We start from the raw sequence: 7,917 nt of genomic DNA, 5'->3' as shown, positions 1-7,917 counted from the left end.
AATTCGAGTATAACAATATCGAATAATAACAAATTCTCAATTGTTTTTGTTTTCATTTGTTTTCATTTTGGTTTTGAAAAATAAAAATAGATTGATTTTGTTTAAAAAACAGAAACCCAACTATGATACAAGATACATGATTTTGAAAAAAAAAATATAAAAAATCAAAATAATGGTTTTTAACATAAAAATATTCAAAAACAATGTTTTTTTTTTCAAACTGAAGGAAAAAATACAAAACGTTCAACGGTTCATGCATATACAGGGATGTCAACAGGTCGGGTTCGGCATAAGCTTGCTCAACCCGAATCCGACTCAGGGCAACATCAACCTAAACCCGACCCGCCCCAACTGAGCGTGGGAGAGAGGGGTGGCAACGAGCTGAGCTCTTCACGAGCTATTCGAGCTCGGTTCGTGAAAAGTTCAGTTTGGCTCGGTTTCAACCGAGCTCAAGCCTAATTCATAGGCTCAATTAAGAAACGAGCCAAGCTCGAGCCTAATAGAACTCAGCTCGTGAGGCTCGCGAGTCGGCTCGAATGTATATATATATATATATATATATATATTTATAATTCTTAATTTTTTATTTTTATAAAACATTTTTCTCAAAATCAAGCTCGAGCCAAGCCAAGCTCGAACTTACGAATTTTTTACTTAAGTCGAGCTCAAATTCAAAGTTCTAACTCGAATCTTATACTATTCAACTCGCTTCAGCTCAAATCCACCCTTAGGAGAGGTATCGAACCCTCCCCCGCGTCATATATTACACTTATAGTACACTATACACATGTACTTGTATCATGTGGCAAAACTTTGTCGGTTAGGCGCCAACAGCATTTTGGGAATGCCACATTATCATGAGTGGGCAAATTAGAAATTGCCTCCTATTTTATTTTGATGAAAATAAAATATATAGGAGTGGAAAGGTGAATATGTCCACCCTAAAAATGCTCTCAAGAGCATAAACTATTAGATAGTAGGATTTGTAGGGACCTACAACCCTCATATATATATTTTTTTTAAACTACCCTAGATTTTATTAATGTATATCTACCAAAAAATGCATATATAACAAAAATATGTTTTTGTATTTTTGTTTTAAAAATCTCTGTTTTTTAAACCAGACAACTAGCTAGTTATATTGGGTAACCTTAGATGGGTGATTTATTGGGTAATCTATTGTTTGTATTCAAAAGAAATTAGAAATTTTTGAAACCTATATCCCCTAAGATCATAGAATGAAGAAACTATGAGAGTTCCTTGAAATTGGATGATAAATTTGTTGGGGATGGAGAAACTCGATACCGATACTTTGATCTTTTGTTTGAATCACTCCAACCTCATGTTTTCAGTATAAAGGCATAATGTATTAGTCTGTAATGCATTGCATCGGGTCAATATGCACGACTGGAAGGATACCTCCAATATAGCATATCTCGTATCAGGTAGGGACAATACCAATACGAAAATGCTCCATATCATATTGATATTTAAATCTTTAGTCTTAAGGTCTTTAGTCATGATGTTATTCTTGCATAAATTTATTAGAAAATTTGGATTGAAATGGGATATAATATCTTTGGTTTTGTGTGTAAATATTCCCAAAACAAAAGAAATTCTTAAAAGATTAATTCAAACATTTATTGTCTTCATTCTCAAAAAACTTAAATCCTTCTATTGACAATGATTATAGACCTGTAAACCTATGTAATGCAATTTATAAATTCAGTGTTAAGCTGATTGCTAATATGATTGAGGGATCATAAACAAATGTATCTCTCTCTATCAATTTGTCTTTATACTTAGAAGATAATTAATTGATAATGTGGCCATTGCACATAAGATCTTGCACCACATGAAGCATAAAAAGAGGGGTTTTGGTATTATGACCCTAAAATATGGCATGTCCCTACAATAGGCTTGAATAAGATTAATTGATATGTATTTTAAGAGCCTTAGGGTCTATTTGATTGCTGAGAAAGGAATGAGAAAAAAGAATATTCTCGAATTATTCTTTCTATCTTGTGTTTGTTTACTGGTAAACAGTATTTTGTGATGAGAAACAAGAGGGACGCGGGATCCCAAAATTAAGTGAGCGGGGTCGCACCAAAACAATGCGACCCCGGTGAGAAAAGAAAAAGCTAAGAAAATTTTTCGGGCAATTACTGGAGGAGCTCTGAAGACCAACATTACCACCCTCGGTCCTCTTGTCCTCCCAATTAGTGAGCAGCTTCTCTTCTTTGCAACTATAGTGGCAAAGAAGTTGTTCAATGCAAAGGTGAACAAATAAGCAACCTGATCATCCATGCCAGGGAAAATAGCTCTGAGATGATTGAGCAGAGGCATAGAATCGGCCGACGAAGGAGACGACGACAAGGCAGCAGAGATGGGCCTATGGGGAGAGAATCGAATTGGAGAAGTAGAAGAGGAGCAACGGATTCTCTTAGAAGAAGAAACAGGGGTCGTTGTTGGCAAGTCCTCAAAGAAAGATCTCTTGCCGCACACTATGGCAAACATGTTGCTATACTGCTCATCTTCTGAACTCGCAGCGAATCCTTCGCTCCCCCCCCCCCCCTTATAACCGTCTCCCCTCGCCATGCAGATTCGCTCCGACTAAGGAGTGGTTGTCAAACATACCTAAATGACCTTACTCAATTAGGTTTTTTATTCTTATTAATTATGAGAGTATAGAAGCTAATCTTCATTTTCTCTTGTTTGTTCATTGAGCAATGTTAAGCATATAGGTGGAAAAAACATGTTTTTTTAGTTTGAATAGTATGTTGAATACCATGGACCTACTTGATTTTGTGGGACTCATTGTATTGTCATTTTTTTTTCTTTCAAATAATGGCTCATATTATGAATTAGATACATGTTGTTCAAGCACTTTTTTCAATGACTGGTTTAACCAACCTATAATCTTAGCATTCGTCTCATTCATTTTGGTTGTTTGATAGAAACTTTCATTTTTCTAGTATGCACAAATTCTCATCCATAAATTGGTTTTATTGGTTGATCCTCAATCCTAACTATTGGAATCTAAAAGTAGAATTAAAATTAAGAAACAAATTTCAAATAGATCCACAAGAAACATAGTATAAATGTGTAATAAGCTTAGTATGATAAGATTCAACTTTTGAATTAACAAATCTACTTATTATTGGATGCTAAGCTTAGTATGATAAGCTTAGTATGTTAAGAGTCCCAATTTAGCTAAACTTGTAGGGGTGCAATTCCAAGAATTCACACTACATCAAGCTTGGGCTTTCAAGCTAGGCTTGTTTAAATTTTAATAAGTTTCCATCTTAGCCACAATAGAGTGGCTATCATTCAGTTTTTCTATCTTTTATGTCATAAATGGACTTTTCTTTTTGTCATCTTGGTGAATGATTTTGTTTATAATTATAATCCTCATGTTGTTTTGGATAACACTACTAATAACATGCATAGGTCCTATTTGATGTGATATCTTGATTTTTAGATTTAATTCCTTACTTGGCAAACTCCCTAGTGCCAAATGTATTAACAAAGGTTAGACTAATGGACAAATGGTTAAGTGTAGCGTGATTAAATAGTACAAAAGTATACAATTTACATCTCCACCCAATCAATTTGAGATGTCAAATGTATAAGTGTAGCTTAGAACAAGGAAAGATAGTCATAAAAGGTGAGAATGATTTTAAAACATTTTGTTGTCAACTTCTAAAATGGAACTAAAAATCCAACTATAAAAAATAAGGTGAACAGAGTCTTATGACATTTATATGATACTTAAGAGCTTAAATATGAAGTCTTTAGGAGAAAATAAACTTGTAAACTATACTCAAGTAATTTATCATAGTTACCAAAATAAGGTGGATTTGGTACAACTAGCTTCAAAACAATTAAAGCTAATTTCCTCAATAAATTGTTACTCTATTAAAGTTGAGAATTGAGATTGCATTTCTTGAATTTCTTATTGTTTCTTATGAAGAATGCTGGTTGCTGCATAGCAATGCAGCTACTTATTGTATAATATTATGATTTGTACTATCATATAGTTCATAAATCCATAGGGTGTGTTCCAACTTGTGATATCCTATTGCTTTTATTAAATGGCATGCTAAAGCAAATGATGGATTTCTTCTAAATGAGTTGTTGTGATTAATTAAAATACTCACATAGTCTTCTAGTTAGAACTGCCATTTATTTCTATTAAGCTCAAAGTGTTCTTGCATGATTTTGTTTCAACTTTTATCAATATAGGTGGTATATCTACATAGTGAATTTGGAGATAAGCCACTTTCCCTATCTTTTGTTTTCAACAAAATTTATTGTTTCTAGGATTTTAACTTCATTTTTTTTTTGTTTTGGATCATGCATTATTAAACTTCATCACTTCCTATTTTGGACCATCTAGGCATCAATTGTTATAACATTCATTGAAGCATTTCCTACTTTTTTGTACTAATGATGGTTACATCTCTTCTCCATGTTATGGTTTGGGCCCAAAAATCAAGAAATGAGTGGGTTAAGGTTGGGGATAAAAATAACAAGTTTTTCCACACTTCAGCTACTATAAGAAAATCTATAAATAGAATTACTGCTATTAAAAATGGTGAGGGTGAAAGAAAAGAAGATCAAGAGGGAATATCATGTTTCTTTAATGATAAATTTAAGCAGAGATTTCAAACAGAAAGAACAAGAAGAACTGAGGAATTTATTGAGGAGATCAATATCTGTATAAATGAGGATCAAAAGAAATCAATTGTTAGGGAGGTCATTGAAGGGGAAATCGTTGAGGCTCTTAAATCAATCAAAGACCTTAAAGCTCCTAGACCGGATGGTTTTAATGCCTTGTTTCTCAACAAATTCTGGGACATCACAAAAGATTTCATATGTAAAGCTGCAAGGGCTTTCTTCAATTCTGGGAAATTGTGTTGAATATAACAAGACATTTATAACCCTTATCCCAAAAAATGTAAATAATTATAGTTCCATAAATTTGTGCAATGTCAGCTACAAAATTATTTAAAAAAATCTTGTAAACAGAATTAAGACTTTTTTTGGATAATATTATATCTCCCTATCAAAGTGCCTTGAAATGTTACATACAATAAGAAAAAAGAAAGGAAAAAATGGTATGCTTGTTGCCTTAACATGGAAAAAGCATATGATAGACTAGAATGGGAATTCACTGAGAAAGTCTTGAGGAAAATTGGATTTCATGAGAAGTGGATAAGTTGCGCTATGGAATGTATAGAAAAATGTACCATATCAAATTTTAATAAACAGAAGTCCCTCTAGGGAATTTACCCCTTCTAGAGGGATCAGACAAGGGGATCCTCTATCTCCCTATATTTTTGTTCTTTGCGCTGAAGTGTTAGCAAAGAAGCTTGAAAAAGAATTTCTAGATGAGAAAAACCCAATTGATTGTAAGGTTGCCAAACGAAGTCCAAAAATACCAATTTTACAATTTGTAGATGATTATTCAATATTCATCGAGACCTAAATTACAGGATATTTGAAAATAAAAGACATTCTCACTAAGTTTGTTGAGGCTTCTGGACAACGCCCAAACTTTTCAAAATCTATGCTCCAATTTTCAAAAAATACACCAATTAGATTCCAAAAAATCTTAGCAAAATTTTGAGGATCCCAATCCAAGAAAAGTCTAATATTTATTTGGGAGCCCCCATATAAATGGTAAAGTTTCAAAGAATAAATTCTTGAATCTCAAGGAAAGGGTAAATAACAAACTAGCACGTTGGGAAGAAACACTTTATCCTTGACAGGTAGAACGACCATTCTAAATGCTACAACGAATACGATGCCGCAATTCCTCAAGAATTCTTAAGCTTCCCCAAAATAAGTCAAAGGAACTTGACAAAAATCCTGTGAAAAAAAAAACATTCATTTGATCGGTTAGAATAAGGTGTGTGCTCCAAAATGTTGGGGACTGGAGGTTTGGGGCTAAAAAACATTCAATGGGTTAATGAAGCTAACTTAGCAAAGTTGGGATGGGAAATATTAGTAAAGAGTGATAACCTTTGGGTTAAAATTATTACAACAAAGTATCTTCAGAAAGAGGACTTTTTGAATGTTAAGGGAGAGAAATGTATATCATGGGCTTAGAGAGGAATCCTTAAGGGGAGAAATTTCCTTCAAAAAGGGTTAGGTTGGGAAATAAACAATGCCAAATCTATTAGATTTGGAAAGATATATGGGTAGGTGATTCCTCCTTGGAAAAAGTTATTCCACTTGATATGATTGAAAATGATAATCTCCCTATTAGTGAGGTTATTGATTAGAATAAGGGTGTGTGGATAGAAAATAGAATTTGTAGCTTGGTTACTTTGAATAATTGGGGGAAAATAAAATCAATCTTTATCCCCCCTCAAACCCAAAAGAAGATAAATTAGTTTGGAGACTTAACTATAATGGGAAATTCTCAATTAAGTCTGCATATAAATTAAAATGTAGTATGTCTCTTCATGAAGAGTTGAACTCAAAGTGGAACTTGACTGTTTGGAATGTAAATTGTCCCCCAAAATTGAAAACTTTTCTTTATCTTTTTCTAAATAAAAGACTCCCAACAAAAATGTTCATTCAAAATAGAGGCTTAAATGTTGATGGAAAAATATAATTTTTGTGGAGATAACGAGGATGTGGATCATATTTTTAAGAATTGTATAGTTGCTAAAGAGAAAACCGTGCATTCTTAATATGGTATATATGGAAAAATAGAAACAAAAAATCTTTTAATAATGTGTCAACCCCTATTCAAGTGGTGATTGATAGAGCTCTCTCGTCCTTTTCGGAATATTATGAAATTAATATGAAGCCTAATGGAGTTTATTCCCATAAGTTGTGGAAGTATGTTGTTTGGCAACCTCCAAAAGTTGGTACTATCAAAATAAATTTTGACGCGTCCCGACTAAACAATGGGATGTGCTCAGTTGTAGCCATAGCTAGAAATTTTATGGGTGAGGTGGTAGATTACAAGGCTTACTACTTAGGTTCTTTAACCATTAACTTGACAGAAGCGTGGACTGCATGGGAGGCCCACAATCTGGCAGTGGATTTCCCAAACTATTCCATCATTATTGAAGGCGACTCTTTACTTGTGATATCCTGTCTGAAGCGGCTCATCGATCCCCTGGAATTTGCAGAACATCATTGAGGAGTGTTTGGAATTGAAGAATTGAGAAAATGAAGAATTTGTCCAGGGTACAATAAGTCTCAATCTCAGTGACCTTCCATGGAGTTTAGCTTTTATTTGTATGTCAAATTTGTGGGGATGTGCTACCCCCTGCCTTGTGTAGCCTCTTTCGGTTTCTATAGAAAAAGGCTTAACTTGAGTCAGAATCTGTATGCTCCCTTCAATGCATAATATTCACACGGTAGAACTCAATGGTTCGTTTGGTTCCTTAAAGATACTTCCCTTCCCATCCGTTTTTTGGGAACCAAATGAACCATAATGGTCCTTTTGGTTGTTGATAAATAGTGCGATGAGAAGGGATGGGATGAGAGAGAAAAATTTTATTTTCTCATTTTTGGTCACTATGTTTGTTTGGTGAGACCCACTATCTCTAGCATTTGGTTGATGATAGCTAGCACATCTGCAAGAGAAGTTTATGTTGTTAGGACAAATAAATTATGAAAAAAAGATTAAATTCATGTTAGATCTATAACAAAACACTTTCGGTTTAGTAGATCTATACAATGAATAGGGGTTTATAGCAATAAACAAATAAAAGGGTTTTAGATCTGGCAACCCAATAACAAAGGGTTAACAAATGAAGAAGATATGAGAAGAAGATGAGGATGAAAACTGACCTTTGTAAAAGATGAGGATGAGAACTACAGTCTCCAGGGACAAACCCGTGCTCCTTGTTTGCTAAGCACCTGAAATACATGGAAGGAAAAACATTTTTG

This window comes from Nelumbo nucifera, chromosome 3 (genome assembly GCF_055504915.1).
Source record: "Nelumbo nucifera cultivar China Antique chromosome 3, China Antique-T2T, whole genome shotgun sequence".
NCBI classification, from domain to species: domain Eukaryota; kingdom Viridiplantae; phylum Streptophyta; class Magnoliopsida; order Proteales; family Nelumbonaceae; genus Nelumbo; species Nelumbo nucifera.
Note: the sequence above shows the minus strand (reverse complement) of the source record.